We start from the raw sequence: 15,805 nt of genomic DNA on the forward strand, positions 1-15,805 counted from the left end.
AAAGGAACCTGTAAGCAAAATTCTCCTATCTGAGGTTTTACCTAACACTGTCTGAAAAGGGCACAGTGTACCAATAATTACGTAGATTGCTTCAGTCATTCTCTGGAGATGTGGCAATGTGCATGCAGCGCAAGCTAGAGAAGAAAGTCTGGAGGAGGCACCAGTCTGTTTGCATTATGTAGTCATCATGCTTGCTGGAGTTGACTTGCAGCATCTGTGAACAGAATTCTCCTAATAAAGAGCTTCTTTAATTGAAGGATAAAGACATCCTACGATTTTATTACCTAGGGTAGAAGTGATGAGGGAGAGATACTCACGCTGAAGAAGGGTGCGTGTTTAAGAAGAGAAAAAGGCAACATTCATGGAGAGAAGCAATATAATACATTCTACAGGAAAGCTGGATTTCTAGACAAAGAGTGTTGCATAATCACAGAAAACATGCAAGAGAAAAATGGATTCTAAATACTGAACTGACCATAAGAATTAATAAGGCAAGGATTTTTCCCTATCTCAAATGCAGTACTTTGGCAGGGAAATTACAGGAATAATTGATAATTGTAAATGATTTTAGGCAGAAGGACACTATGGACAGGTATTGGGGTTGGGATGGAGATTGCAGAAGTACTTTATTTTACCTGAAATAAAGAAGAAGAGAGCTTCTTAGGTATGTGAGTTACACAATGGAGAGCTCTGGTATCCACATGTAACTTTAGAGACCAAAAAAAAAAAAAAATCTGTAATCAGAAACAGCTTTTTTTTTTTTTTTTTTTTTTTTTTTTTTACATGTGATTTTAGTTTGCAGGAGAATATGTCAAGAGAAATATCCCCAACCGTTGGGAAACACATACAAATGTCAACAGCACAGGAGCTGTCCAAAGGAAAAATCAAAACAGTGACAGCCATTAGTGCACAGAACAAGTACATAGATGCAAGATAAAGAAGCCAGTGACTCAGGACACAGCCAGACTGAAAATCATGGCTCAGTGTACATACTGTGGGAAGAACATGAAAGGCAGAAATTAACATTCTCAGCCACTGAATACAAGAGCAAAAAGTGTAAGAAATATGTCCTAGTGTACAGCCAGTTGAGAAGGAAGAACAGCTTTCAGCAGATGAAGAGATTGGAAGAGGACTGGAGTTGTCAACATTTATGGAAAGATTGGGAAAGCTAGTAATATGGTTGGGTACAGCATTAGGATTTGGAAAAGAAGAGCTCAATTTCATTGCCAGATCCTTCAAAGCTCAAAAGGGCTAGCTGAAGTGTTTCAGCCAGCACTGGCAAAAGGCTTATGGCTAGGGAGATAATGGGTCAAAAAACTATGGTATAGATTTGGAAAAATGTTAGGGATATCAAAAGTGGAGACAAAAAAAAATCATAATTAATTGCGATATCCTGCAAGACTTAGAGGAACAGGGTGAGAATGGGTGAAAGATGAAGATTTTTTTTTTTCTGAAGCACCATTAGTTCTGGCTGTGCCTACAGCGCCAGCTTGAAGATCAAAAGTATGTTCAACACTTCATTGCAAGGCTTGCAGAGAAAAGTGGGTTATAGTTAGAGTTCCAGCTTCATTTAATGTTAAGATCAGGGTTATGATTTGGGAAAGCAAGGACTGACCAGTTTGGTTTGCTCCTGTGCTTTGCTGCTGTGCTATGACATCAGTTTGGCTGGCAAATGGATTTGATGTGGCAGGTGAGAGCAGCTCTTCCCTGTGGCTGTTTCAGATCACTGGCCACACTTGATAAAGCCACGTAGGGCTTGGACATTATGCATATGCGCCTGGCATTACAGTGTCAAACCAAAGGTCCATCTGGCTCTGAGAATAAAGAGATGCTTAGAGTATAAAACAGAGTAAGCCTGATTGTACGCTCCCAACATTCACACATGACATTCATTTTCATGATCTTGTCTAGTCTCACCTTGAGTACATGTAAACACTCAGTTCCATAGGCTAGAAACACTGTGCCTTAGTTATATGGTCTGCAAAGAACCAACTTTGTCACCATTTTTAAACATGTCTCTTCATAATTTCATTTGATTAATCTAGTGTTTATATTGGAAAAGACAGTGGCCAAATGATGCCTATTGATTCTGCGAATGATTTTATAAACCATTATCAAACCCTCCCGTGTTGTGTGCTTTCTAGAATAGAAATGTCTAACTTACTTAAATGGCCCTTGTATGACCATTTGTATGGCCCAGTTCTGCTATGTTTTTATCCATAAGTTAATGCGCTACCTCAAATTAGGGTAGAGCTCTTCAGCTCTCGAAAAAGTAGAAAAGAGAGGCCTAGTCTTCCTTAGGACCTCAGAAACTAGAAACAGGAGAGGTACAAATTCTGATGTACCCAGCAGGGCCTGCAGGTCCATGAAGAGGTCCTACTGGAATGAGGAGAAACCTATACCACAAATACCTTCAGTTTCAGAAGAATTGCAGAGGAAAAGGTAACAGATTATTTTTTATCTCTAGAGATACATAAACATTATTAAATGGCATACTTCCTCTGCCACAGCTCCCCAGAAGCATGCTGTGCTTGGCTGGTAGGAGGTGGCAGTGGACACCCCAGTCTGGATGGCCTCAGGGCACCCCTCAAACCACTCCAAACCTGAAGTAGAGAGATCGAGGAAGGGCCATGGCCATGAAAATCTTGATCACTTTGTTCTTCACAGGCCTGGCAGCAGACATAGAACAGAGTTCCAGGAGTGCCCATTGGGTTTCCATGCTTCCTGCTCTCAGGGGACATGGGAAATGTGAATGTGTTTGGGTATCAGATGTCAATAAAGAGCAGAGGCCAATAAAGAGCATAAGGGTTCATGGCTTGGAGGAGGAGTTAATTAGCCACTGCTCAAAAAAAAAAAAAAAAAAAAAAGTCTCCCATTAAAACTTCAGCAGATGAAACAGCAACAGCTATGAAGGACATCTTTACCACCTATCGAATGCTCAAGGAGCAGGTGCAGCAACTGGTTAGATGTGTCTACCTCTAAAGTTCAGCCCTGGCAGGTATTTCTGCTTAGCCAGACAAGTGAATGTGGGCTGTTTTGGAAAAAAATTGCCCCCTTTCCCGAGCTACTCACCTGCTGCCTGAGGGCACGCTGGCACAGAGCAGCAGCATAGCAAATGTGTTTCCGGTAAGAGTTGGGATTAGGAAGCAAGGAGCTGCTTTCCTTCCTAAACCTTGGAATTTCAAATGAGTAGGTGGAGGATGCAGCTTAAAAATGGGAGTTTACAATGTAAAATATAAAATGTTTGTTCTGTAAAATGTCTTTGGTTACTTTGAGTGCCTTCAGGCTAGGATTGGGGTCAGCTCATGGGCTGCAATTTAGCACAATAAAATCTAGAGCAAGATACAAGCTTAAATCTTCCAGGTATTGGTAGAGAAGGATGAAGCAAGTAGTTGTGTATATATTACTTTTTTTTTTTTTTTTTTCTTCTCTAGCCTCTGACTCAGCTCAGAATTAATATTAGGATCAGGTTTTAAGAAAAGAAAAATGATAGCACTAGTTCTAGTATCAAATATTGGAATTTCAGATCAATTTTCTTAGGCTGTAAGCAGCTCTTTCAGATGCTTAGTGTTTGTAGGCCAGAGAAAGAAGAAATCTGGAATGAGGTTCATTTCTGAGTCTAGTTATGGTAAGGAAGGAGAGATGAAGTTAGCAGGAAAACTATATTTTTGCCATAATAGTTTGTGATTTTTTTGTTTTGGATTATGGTTAGTAACATGGTAAGGTGTACTGATAGAGTTTCATTCAGAAAAGTAATGTTTAATATTACTCCTGAGTCTTAGAAGCTGTGCCAGAGTCATGTATTCATTTGACAGAAATTATTTAAGTTTTGCTTCTGTAAGAAGGCAAAGCTCCATTTCAGGGTTTTAGAGGGTGAAAGTCTGAATAGTTTTATACTTGTACCTTGCAAGTCACAACAGGTAAGATGAGGGACAAGGCTACCAGGAAAAAATAACTGATGAGTAATTTCAGCACTTTAAGAACCTGTCTTTCAGGGCACAGGTAAGATGGGGAAGAGGAAGTCTAGAACTTCAGGGACTTTTCTTGTTCTGGAAACATGCCAACATTACCAACATGAGGTAAGTAGCCTGCAGGCCAAATAGTTTATGATTAATTTTATAGTCCTTATGAGTTGCAGATTGTTTAGTCCTAGTCTATTTTAATATGGTCGCGTCTGATGAGGGATAAGAAATTAGTCATAAATTCTTTTTCCCTGCTAACTTTATCCAGAATCAAACCCTCTCAGTGCCTGTAAGATTCAGGAATAGATCTACCTTCAAAATTTTTGCTTCCTAAACCCTGCCCTGGCAGAGGGGCCTGGAAGCCTTACAGGAATCACACTCATAGTAAGACTTTTATCTCTGCAAACTACATCCATCATCTTCCCTTCACCGGAAGCTTTGAGTTTTGGTAATAAAGCTAAAGCTAGCATTCCTCAGTCTTACACCTTGCCCAAACCTGAAGAAAGATCTGTAACTTGCAATAGGCTTAATCTAATGATAAGCCATTTATCTGCACCTTTGAAAGCCTTTTGGCGCTTCCAAGGTTTGGGTAAGTAGAATTTTTCTGTAGAGTAAGTCACAGTTTCTCATTTTCTGATGCTACCTGTAAATCTAAACTAAATTCTAACATTCAAAACAACTCATATTCAAATCCAAATGAAAAGACGTCCTTTCCACTTTCCAGCACAGGAAAACTGCTGGGTTAGTTATAGCATTCAGCATAACACAGACTGAATATTTCTGGTTGTTATTACAGGACTGCAGATTTGCCATGTTCAAAGACCAAGTGCTAAAGGAACCAGAAGGATCTTTACCTGTTCTTAGCCTCTCTCCTAGCATTAAGGCAATGGTAGCATTTAGAAAAGGGCAAGATTTCAAGCAGGAGACATGGAGGGACAAACTATTTTCTTCATTCTACAAATTCTCCAGGAAAAGGGTGATGGACACCTCAGAAAGAGCATGCAGTTTAGTATTCCTGGCCTCTTGGATGTAGAGTAGATTAAGTCTAGGGTTTTGAAGACAAACTGTAGTTTGCTGTAGCTTGCAAGGCAGGACAGGATTGTTTCTCTGTTTCGGAAGAAGACTCAGGTCAGCATTAGGTATTTAAATGAGTTTTTCATGTCAGTATGAGAATCTGGAGAATACGGCAGCATCTGGCCATGCTGCCTCTAGGTCTCTCCTTTGTTTTCAACACTAGAAGATTTTGTCTCCAGATCTCCTCTGCCTCACTGGAGAGGAAATGATCCAACTGTAGAGCTAATTCTTCAGTTCCTCATTTTCTATACCCAGACCTGATCCTAATTATAACTTCCAACTTATCACAGCCACAAAACTAAGCATTTCTGCCAGCTAGTTTCAGTTTCATTTCTAACCATAATAGCAGAAACTATCCTTTCTCATTCAGACTTGTTCCTATGAGTCCATGGGCTAGCACTGAGAATTTTACAGCAGCTAGCCATAAGCCATAATTTTTCAGTTTCTGATGTCATCAACAGCAAGGCTAACCAATGATCGCTCTTCATTGTGCCACAGACCAAAGATGCCTGCTTAATTCAGGGTCAGATATTGGTTTTGAGGTTAGGTTAAAAGTTAGAAATAGGGTTCAGGTTACTTTTAGGACAGCAAAGACTAACAGGATAGTTTTATTGTTGGGCACTGCATGACCTGTAGGTCTAGAAGATAGGCTATCAGAGACAAATGGCTTATGATTAATTCTCTTGCTGTTAGGGGTCTCGGGACTATTATCCTTAATTTTAAGGTTAGGGTTCAGAAGATCTGGGTCATCAGAGCTAGATTTATTGCTGGAATCTGCAAAGCCCAGAGGGCTAGGCTGATGGCTTGAACAGGAATGAGCAGATGATTTGTGGTTCAGGGCAGTTAGGGATGACTAGGCCATGGGAATAATGTAGCAAATGGTTCGCACAGATGCCAATTTTGGACTCAACAAAGATTTGAACTGGTAGAAAACAAGCAAACAATAAGTCACGGTGTCTTTTAAATTTAATTAAGCCACCACCAAAAATGCTCTCTATGAGTATATCAGATCAACAAATTCATCAAACTTAATTCCATTCTGTTGGTAATATGATAAGAAAATACTGTAATACTGGAATAATTTATCAATTCACTAATTATTATTCTGGAGCAATGGATCTGGTTCAAACTCTGGGGAAGAAACAAGCATCTACATATGCAAATACATGAAAGCACATTAGTGTGAAAAATTTGGTGTCACTGACACACCAATCTACTAATAGAAGCAGCTCAGTGCAAATCATACAACTAATCAGAATTTTTTCTCAGTATGCAACAGGAACAAGAATAATTGCTTTGTTCATTAGTCTCAAGCATATAAAGCCACATTTCAAGAAGACAGATACCAGACAAGCTGAAGCCAGAAATAACTTTTCATGTGCAGCTCAAAATGCAGCCCTGAGTAAGTCACTAACGATGACAATAGCCATTACAGCCAGAAACCAGCATAGAATAAACCTGTGGTTTAATAATCAAGAGAAAGCCTTCAAAGCAAAGTGGAAGGGTTCTACGTAGCAGAATACTGAATAGACTTGCACCCTTAGTAATGGTGCAGTTACTACCAAAATTGTTTTGGGCAACAATGCTCTGTGTTCTTGATGCCAACCGTGGCTTGTGGCACCAGAACTATTGCCAGTTACCTGACCATTTGTCATTGCATTTGACATTTAAATGAGTCTAAATATTATTGTCATGAACCCAGCTACCCAAGTTTTATGCTAAGTACTAAACCTGTCACTAACTAGAGGGATTCAGAAGCACCAGGCGTGTAGTTCACCACAGCACTATTGCAGTAGCCAAAGATAACAAGAACAGACTATCCAGTTAATTTCACAATAACAATCACAATCAATTCACAAGCAAGTACTAAGAGTGGAATATATCTGAATGCAGACAAGATGAAGCCAGACATCTTTTGATCTCTGAGAGATATTGATCAGACCTGAGAAGCAGAGAGATAAAAGCAAAGCCTAGACCAGGAGATGAAAGGGCAAACCACTGATTTACATTCATGGCCTGTTGGTTTTCTAGGCTCTGCTTCCTCCTAGCTCTCCCTTAGACAATTAACTTACAATGATATCACACAGGGGTGGTCCTGAACAGACCCTGAAAACAGTAAGAATAACCCAGAGTTCCTCAGTCTGTCGGGCAGAGAAGGCAGCAGCTCTCAGATAGGGGTAGCTTCACTTGTGTGGCCTCAAAATGACTACAAGACAGAGCCGGGAAAGAAGCAACAGAACATTGTCTCTCCTTTTCCTGCTTTCTTTTGCTTATTTTTCCTACCTGTAAGCTTTCTCTCCTTCTCTGATAGGCACTTGAAGATGCCTTGAGTTCACTTTGAGCTTTGTGGTGGCACAAGGATAGGAAACCAACAGGACCAGAGGTTGTGGCTATGGTGAAGATCTCTATGTGCATGCAGCTGCTGGATGGCTGCCTACTCCTTCCTGTGCCTTCCTTTCCTGGTGCATTGGTGAGTTGAGTTGGGCTGAGGGCATGAGCTGTGGCTCCTGTACTGGCAAAATGGATTCCTCCTTCACGGCAAGTTCAAGATCATCAGCTTGAGGCAGGCTGCCAGAACAGAACAGAACAGTTGGAAAGGACCTACAAAGATCATTGAGCCCATTTTAGGGCTAACCAGAAGTTAAAGCATATTATTAATAGTATTATCCAAATATCTCTTGAACACTGAGAGGCATGGGACATCAACCCCATCGAAGTTCTGACCACTATGCCATGGAAGTTAGCGCAGGTAGGGGGGTGTGAGGACAGGAGACAACAAGGAGGAGAAATCCTAGGGCTTTGGGAGTATAAATACAGAGAAACTGATAGGAAGTGACAATGAACCAGGAGCTGGCATGCAAGGGCTGGTTAGTTGGGAGAGGTAGACTAGACAGGTTCTGATCTGCTAGCATTTGAATATGCCATGTTTGTTTGTTAGGAAGATATTTTTTTTTTTTAGAGATACATGTGTTATACTTCAGATGGGGGCACTCAGCATAGAAGGGGTCTGCAGAAGGCCAGAGAGGATGAATGAATGCAGGGAAAGGGAGAGGTGGACACAAGGGAGGGAGGAACAGGAACAATATTAAGCACTTTGAGGAAGACCATGCAAAGCTGGCACATCAGAGCACTTCTCTGAGCAGTGGACAGAGGCACATTAAAGTTTTTAGAGCTAAAACACTGATTGAGCTCTTGGGAATGCAAAGGTGCCATTACTTCACCTTTCAGTTGTGGCTGGATATGAAGCCTCAGTACAAACTGCCACCGAAGGAAACCACCACCACACTTCCCACTATGCCCAAACAATCAGTAAAAGCTGGTAAAGGCGCAGAGAATGATTACAAGGCTGGCAAAAGGTATGTACTGGCTTCCATATGTGGAGTCATTAAATAGATTTAGACTCCAGCCTAAGTGACAACGTGATAGATGTCTGTAAAATCACAAGTGGCATGAACATGGCAAACAGGAAAAAGCTACACACTATTTCTTCTGGTATACAAGCTAGAGGGCATCAAATGAAAGGCAGGAAGCATTTTTTTCAAACAAATAAAAAAGGTAGATTTTCCGTTTCTTAACTCACAGTAAAGCCAGCTAACTTCTTGCCACAGGATGCTGTGGGATACCACAAGTTAACTTGCGTTTAAAAATTCATGAACGAATTCACAGAAGAAAAATCCATCGGAGCTATTAAAAACAAAGGCCCCATCTCTGGCTCAGGAATTACCCGAGCCACAAATTCTTGGAGGCTGAAGAGTGTTTTGAGGAAGTCTCACTACTTTTGCCCTCTTCCCACACCCTTCTTCAGTCATCTGGCCCTGACCATCTTCAGAAATGAGATACTGGGTTAGGGATAGACCTTCAAGCTTAACCCAGCCCATTGTTGTGGCGTAACAGCAAATGCAAGACAGAGGTAGAGAAAAAATGTGAATATTTCTGTGGAATAAGTGTAGAAACTCCACATGTTGTGATGAATGGAATCAAGCCCAGAATTTGGGAACTCTGAAAGAGCATCACTGGAAATAAGATATGCCAGTCACGCAAACAACCAGGAAAACACCATGGAACAATAAAGGGAAGCCAGATAGGGTGGAGGCAGGTCCTTCACTAGCAGCAATAATTCAACCACATAGTGGGAGTTTCATTTCAAAACCAATATATTTGAACATCTGTGAGACTTATGAGGCTGTAATGGGCTGGCAAGACAGGATTCCTTGTCTCTTCTGTGACTTATGTACTTGTAATGTCTGACTTCAGAAAATCAGCAAGTACTGGCACAAAGGACATGGCAACAACAAACACATTTTAAAGGCAACATGTAGCAACCTGCGTGGAGCTTGGTGGGAAGAATCAGGGCTGCTGTCTGTCAGAGGAGAGGAGGCAGCAGGAAAGTCAGTCTGCATTGGGGGGCTGCTAGATGCAGCTGCAGAACAGCATTTTTGCTCATCTCTCTTCTACCGGAAGGTTTCAGTACCCTTCTGATGCTCACAAAGCTCATCCTAGTTCCCAGGCTAATGCATATATGAGTATTTCATATCTGTGCCTTCTTTTGCCCTTAATTTCCTTTAGCTTAGATAATTCTTGAAATCCAGTATTGACTACCCTCCTTCTTACTTCCCCCATACCTTCAAACCAGCTCCACCTCTTCACATGTACTTAGAGAGATAAGCCATACATTGCCTCAGCCTCATTTACTACTAGACAAAGCAAGCAAAGCTGCTTTTATTTTCTCTTACAAGACAGGCATGGGTTCTAGTTCAAATCATCTTATTTCAGCATACAGAACTATACCTGGTATACTCTATTGGATCTTACCCATGCCTTTTAAAATATTAGGACTTCCCTATTTTTACTGCAGTTATCTTTCCTGATGTAGTTTAGACTTTCATTTTCTAATTTCTAGGCTCCTTCAAATGACATGAACATTTGTTTTCACAATGTAAAACCAACCCTTTTTCCTCCTCACTTATAGGAAAATTGATGAGCTCCCAGCCTAGAGCAGAAATTCCTGGCTTTAGCTCTTTATGTGCATGACCTCACGAATAGTCCAGTCCTCAGCGTCATACAATTCTGCATATATGATATCTGGATCCCTCCTTCTTTTGTCAGTGCTTCCCATCTTGAAGTCGAGAGCAAATTTCATTAGCATACTGCTAAGTCTGAGCCAGCATCGTTTATGAAAATATTCTAGTAGGTAAACCTTCTTTGCAGACTTCTAGTTGTGTTCTCTCACCAGCTGTCAGTACTGGCCACTCCTACATACCCTTTACACATATTGAAGCTTCAATATTAAGCCATATCTGTGGCCTCTTAACTACTTATTTTATTCGTATTATAATCTACAAGAGATTTTCAGTGAAGTAGATGCAAACTAAATCCACTGATTATCAAATACAAGTATCAAGTTATCCTGGCATGACAAAATTTGATACACCCTACCTTCAATTGAATCCTTTCCCCCACAATTTATAATTGTCCTTATCTTTATAATATAATCTAAATTGCTGCATATTAGGGAGGTAAGCCTAGAAGGTATGTAAATTCCCCAAATCAGATTTCCTTTCTTTTAGCAGCATTAGACTTGTGCTTTCAATTTACTGGAAATATTAAATACAGTTTCAGAGTAATGTGTCATTTACTCTTGTTTGCTACCTGGCACTTGCTGTTTTAAAGATTTATGAAATTACTTTGCATGTGACCTGCAATTTCATGTGCCAGTTCTTTCAGCATTCATAAGTGGATATTATCCAGTCTCCTCGATTTATTGTAGCAAATATTTTGAATTTTGCTTCACCTCATTTTGGTTTCTCAAAAAATCCCCATTCCTATTTGTCATCTTGCCCATCATCACCTTGGAAATCCAATCACTGCCATATTCTTTCTTTTTATAGCATTCCATTCCATCTCCCCAAGTCTTTTTTTTTTTTTTTTCCTTCGTTCTCTTTTTATTTCTATACTGAAGAACTTATTGCTGCTTGCTTTAGCTTTATTTTCAAGGTACAACTCAATCTGATTCCTGGCAATTTTCACTTTGTCTCTATACTTGCTGACCTCCAAGACATAATTTTCTTTGCTGGTTTATCCTTTTTTCTGTCCCTTATAAGCTCCACGCTTACTCTTAATATCCTCTTTGAGATGGTTCTTCATGCAGTTAGGGCTAGGGCCATCTTTGTTAAGTATTTTTCCCTCTCCTTGTTGGGATCCAAGTAACAGATAGTTTTATAACTTTGACTTGAGAAATTCCAAACTTTCTCCACATTCAAGTCCCTGTATTCCTCATGTCAGTTGACTTCAGTAATCAGTTCTCTTAAAATCTTTCGTATGGATATTTTGGGGTATATAATGCTACATAGTCCTTTATGCATTTAAAACACTAATACCACTAACTCCAGTTGCAGCTGTGAATACTCAGCTTTTCTGCAAACCAGACCCTAGAGTCTCCTGTCAGGACCCTAGAAATGAGGAACACACAATTAGTGGCCACCTGTGGAAAAGTGTGATGCCTGGCAAGGCACAGACTGAATGGTAAAGGGAAAGGGAGAAAATCTGACTATGTGAGCCACTATTCAACCATCATAGACATATAACTTGGCCTTTTTCATCCTATACCCCCCTCGTTCTATCATTATACATCTCATAATTTTTGTAACAAATGAAGGAAGAATATTAGAGACAATACCTTGCCCCGGTACTCATTCCTGATTCATTCCCAAAGAAGGTTGGTGAGTAAGTGCCCTGTGAGAAAATATATATATATATATTTCTGCAATTAAAGATAGTATCAGAGAACAAATTTATGGGATAGGGTAGGGAAATGTAATCATGATGGCAAAGTTCAGAGTGCCTTGGAAATTTTAAAACTTTCAGGTGCTTAAATGTAACTTTAATATGTCTCAATATGTATTTTTTTCTGTGTAATTTGGCTTTTATTTTAGATGTTTTTAGAAAGCAAAGTGAAAAAGCAGAAGTTCCATCATGTAACTACTTATAAGTACTACACTGTTGAGCATATGAATTTTCCACACAGATCTAAGAAATTTAGTTTAATGGCATTGCTTATAGCAATAGGTTGTTGACCTCCCTACTGGCAGCACTAAAGTAGAATGACACACTCTCTGCTAGCATTTAAGCAGATATTTGCTGACAGCAGAGGAACTGGTATCGCATGTACTGTTCCATGTTCCTTGGCTATTTTGTCTATCCCATGACAGCATTACCCCTCCTTTCTTACCTTCCTTGACACAACTTTGCCTTAGTTCTCTCTTCCCTGCTGCCACCCAATTTCATTTTTCTCATGAAAACTTTCCACTGGCTGCTCTGAGCATGTCTCTCTCCTTGCCTAAGACATCTGAGTCCTCAGCCTTTTTAAGCATAAAATCACTCTTTTTCTCTCAGTCTTATTGTCTAGAAAGCCTGAATTCCCATTTTACCTTGTAGATCCTCACCTACTCATTCTTGCCACTCTGTCTTAACTTCCCTTGCCCATCTGCCCCATAATGTTGCCATTCCTCTCTTTCCTGTGTTCCAGTCCATAGGATACACGCAGTCTTCATACCTAACTTCTCAACAGCTGTTGCCCTCAAATCTTCACCCAGCCACTTCCACTTTTTCCTTGCTTCCTGATCTCAACTTCTCTTTAGCACACCTCTACCTCTCCCTCATCTTTCCCCTGTCCAGCTATCTTTTGATCCAGTTTGATTTCCCAGCTAGTGCTAGGTTCTTCCATTTCACTATCCACTATGAGTTCCCTTCTTTGCCTCAGTGGTTCCTGATCTTTCCCCATCATTACGCCAACCTGATGCATTGCCCCTTTTTCCAGACAGTTTTAATCTGAAGAACATCTTCTGGCGGTGGTTGTGACAAATCAGTTTACGTGTTTGAGATCTAAATATTTATTTCAATCAATTCTGAATGTTTTGCTTATATGCTCAATGTATGTCCCAATCTACAGATAATATTCTGATGTTCACTGTTAGATATATGTGAATCAAGTCTTCTACTTCCCTCTTAGGTACGTCTTCCCATTTTTCCTCCCCTCTTTCCCTAAGATGGAAACAGTTCAACCATTCTGCAACACATAAAAAAAAAATTGTTTGACTTCTGTTACGTGACTCACTACAGTGAAACAAACTTGAACAGAACATCAAGAACGGAAACTTGGAATTCTTCTGAATATATAGATAAACTAAGATATTGTGAGAAAAAGGGAGGAAAATATTTTGCATGGACAATTTACAAACCCACAGCAATCATAGAAGCTACTCTGTGGATACAGCTAAACTGAAAAAGGGCTGGTTTCTTTGATAACTCTATGTTTCAAATCAAGCAAGTCACCTCATACCAGTTTCTTACACTTTTTCAGATATGTTTTATTTTTGTATGGGATGCCTTGAGAGTGCTGTCATACTAAATAGGGTGAGAGGTGACAGACTGCAGCATTACTCAGTCTCATTCATACTTGCCAGCCAGAATTAGCCTCAACAGTGCCACAACCAATATTGTATTTAGTGCCTCTCCCAGACTTAGAGTTTCCCTTCACATACAGTCTGCCCGTTTTGGCATCACAAGTAGTATGACTTGGTAGAAGGAACCCCAGCTTTGGAGGTAGTTCACACTGAGGAGAAAAACAAACAAACAAGCAAAACCCCCAAACACCCTAACACTCATTTAAATCTGCTCTGTGCTGCCAGGTATCAAACAAACCTACTGGTTGCAAGTTCTCCATACTGCAAAATGACACTATCCCAGCAGAATGCTGCTTCTGCAGGATCCTTCCCTGTCCTAATGAAGACAGTCTGCCAGAGAACAAGATTAGCTATGTCTGAGACCTCGACAGGTCAATTCAATCAAATAAATTCAAAGGCATGTTGGGTGGGTAATTCTGGAGCAGACTATTACTATCACTAATGCAAGCCACACGGCAATATTTCAGTGCCAAGGCTTTCATCTAGTGATAAAACAATGTCTCAGGAATATAACACCAGGACAGACAAAAAACAAAAGCAAAAGTATGTGCGTCATGCCTACACACCCCCACGCACTGCATGTTGTAATGCTGAGAGTTGTTTCAGAGTGTTAAAATTGGGGGTGAAGGGAGTTTTCATTTTTTATCAGCTTAGTTAGAAGTTAAAATTGTCATTCTGTTTTGAATATATAACTAACCAAGCAGTAACTTAAAACCTCAAGCTCCAAGTACCCTTGGATGGAGACCAAGAAGCCTGAACACTATATCCATGCAGCTCTGATTAGCTAGTTCCATGATTATGCTGAGAACGAGGCATGTTTCAAAATCATTTGAAATGGCTCTTTCAGTGCTGTGCTCTAACATAGGTTAACCATCTGAGAAGTAAAGAGTGCCAGACCGCACTACAAATTTTGTTCAGAAGCAGTGGCTGAGTGGAGGCTTGGTTTGTCTGCTTGGCTTAGCCCAAGTCCTGGGAAATGCATCAGGAGAAGCCATCTTGAACCTGGTTTTCAAACATGCCTCCTCCCGTTAGAGGTGGGGTTAATCAAAATAGGGCCAAAGTTCGTTCGCAAGGTTTGTGAACCTTAACAAACCATTTCCTCAACAGACCATCCTGGTCTGAATTTTGAGTTCATAATGAAAACTGAAACCTGGCCAGTGTCCGGTGGTTTGGGATTTGACAGGGAGTATTTCACATGGCCCTAGTTATTGGCTAAGGAAATACAGCGTGGCTGTGTCTCCAAAGAGAACTAAATCCCTGAAAACTAGATTGGTAAAATAACAACAATTTTATTAGAAAAAAAGCGTAATGGGCTATGTCAGACTAAGTATTTTTGTGGTGCTTTTGTGAAAAGCTTGTACTTAGGATGGATTTGGCGCCATTTCAACTGCACTATCCTTTAATTGTGCAGCCCACAGCTTTCACCATAACTACCTGAAGATCTGGCTTCTGGCAGTTTGGAAAGATCTTCCAAGAGCCCAGGGTAACTGTGGAAGAAAAGTCAGTACTTTGGGGAAAAAAAAAACCAAAAAAACTCTGAAAAGTCTGCTAAAGCTTTAGGAAGGAAGCGAGCTTTTAACACAACAGCCTGTACACTTCTCTTCTAGCCAGCTCTAGGCAATGTTTGTAAATGGTGCTCATGAACTGAAACACTTTTGTCCACAAACAGCAACAGGAAAAAATATGCATAAATTCTCATGTCTGACATGAAATACAACTCACAAACAAATGAAATACCAATTTGTCAGTGTGCATAATACACCTTGTACCTTGCATAACATTGGAGATCATCTCATGAAAGAGTGTTATGGATACTGTGGGCTTGGCACTTTTCTAGCTGTTGCTTTATACAGTTCTTCAGAGACAATGATGTCAATGGACATTGTTAGCCCTGATCATTTTGGAATCAGGCTGCTAGCTCTTTAGCTCTGATAGAGGAGAAAAAATGTATTTCAGACTCTAACCTCTGTTTTGCATTGCTCTGACTCCAGTTTCAGAAGGTACATTGAAACAGATTCTCCCTCTCCTCTGCCAATCATTTAGGAAGTGTACCTCCTAAAAGGCTGATGAAAAAAAAACAACACACAACTATTTCACTATGGCCAGCAAAAGGACACTGACTATGAGACAGATTAGCTGATATGAATCAGCATTGGTCTATGGGCTTCACAGAGGTTAGGCACAAAGCACCAGCTGATGATTTGCCCCCATATTCCATGATGATTTGCCCCCATATTCCATGCGCTGATGTGTAACTCCCCCAAATGAGGATGGGATTTAAGCACGTTAATCTTTATATGTTATGAT

General features: G+C 40.3%; 1 long non-coding RNA gene across 2 annotated transcripts in view; it reads right to left on the reverse strand.

Moving 5' to 3' along the window:
- Nucleotides 1-15,805, reverse strand: part of LOC118162297 — a 144,797-nt gene that overhangs the window by 18,131 nt on the left and 110,861 nt on the right. For both annotated transcript variants that reach the window (XR_004748382.1, XR_004748381.1), the window contains one exon: nt 11,713-11,768. This is a non-coding gene — a long non-coding RNA (uncharacterized LOC118162297). The remainder of the gene's footprint in view (nt 1-11,712; nt 11,769-15,805) is intronic.

This window comes from Oxyura jamaicensis, chromosome 2 (assembly GCF_011077185.1).
Source record: "Oxyura jamaicensis isolate SHBP4307 breed ruddy duck chromosome 2, BPBGC_Ojam_1.0, whole genome shotgun sequence".
Lineage (NCBI taxonomy): Eukaryota > Metazoa > Chordata > Aves > Anseriformes > Anatidae > Oxyura > Oxyura jamaicensis.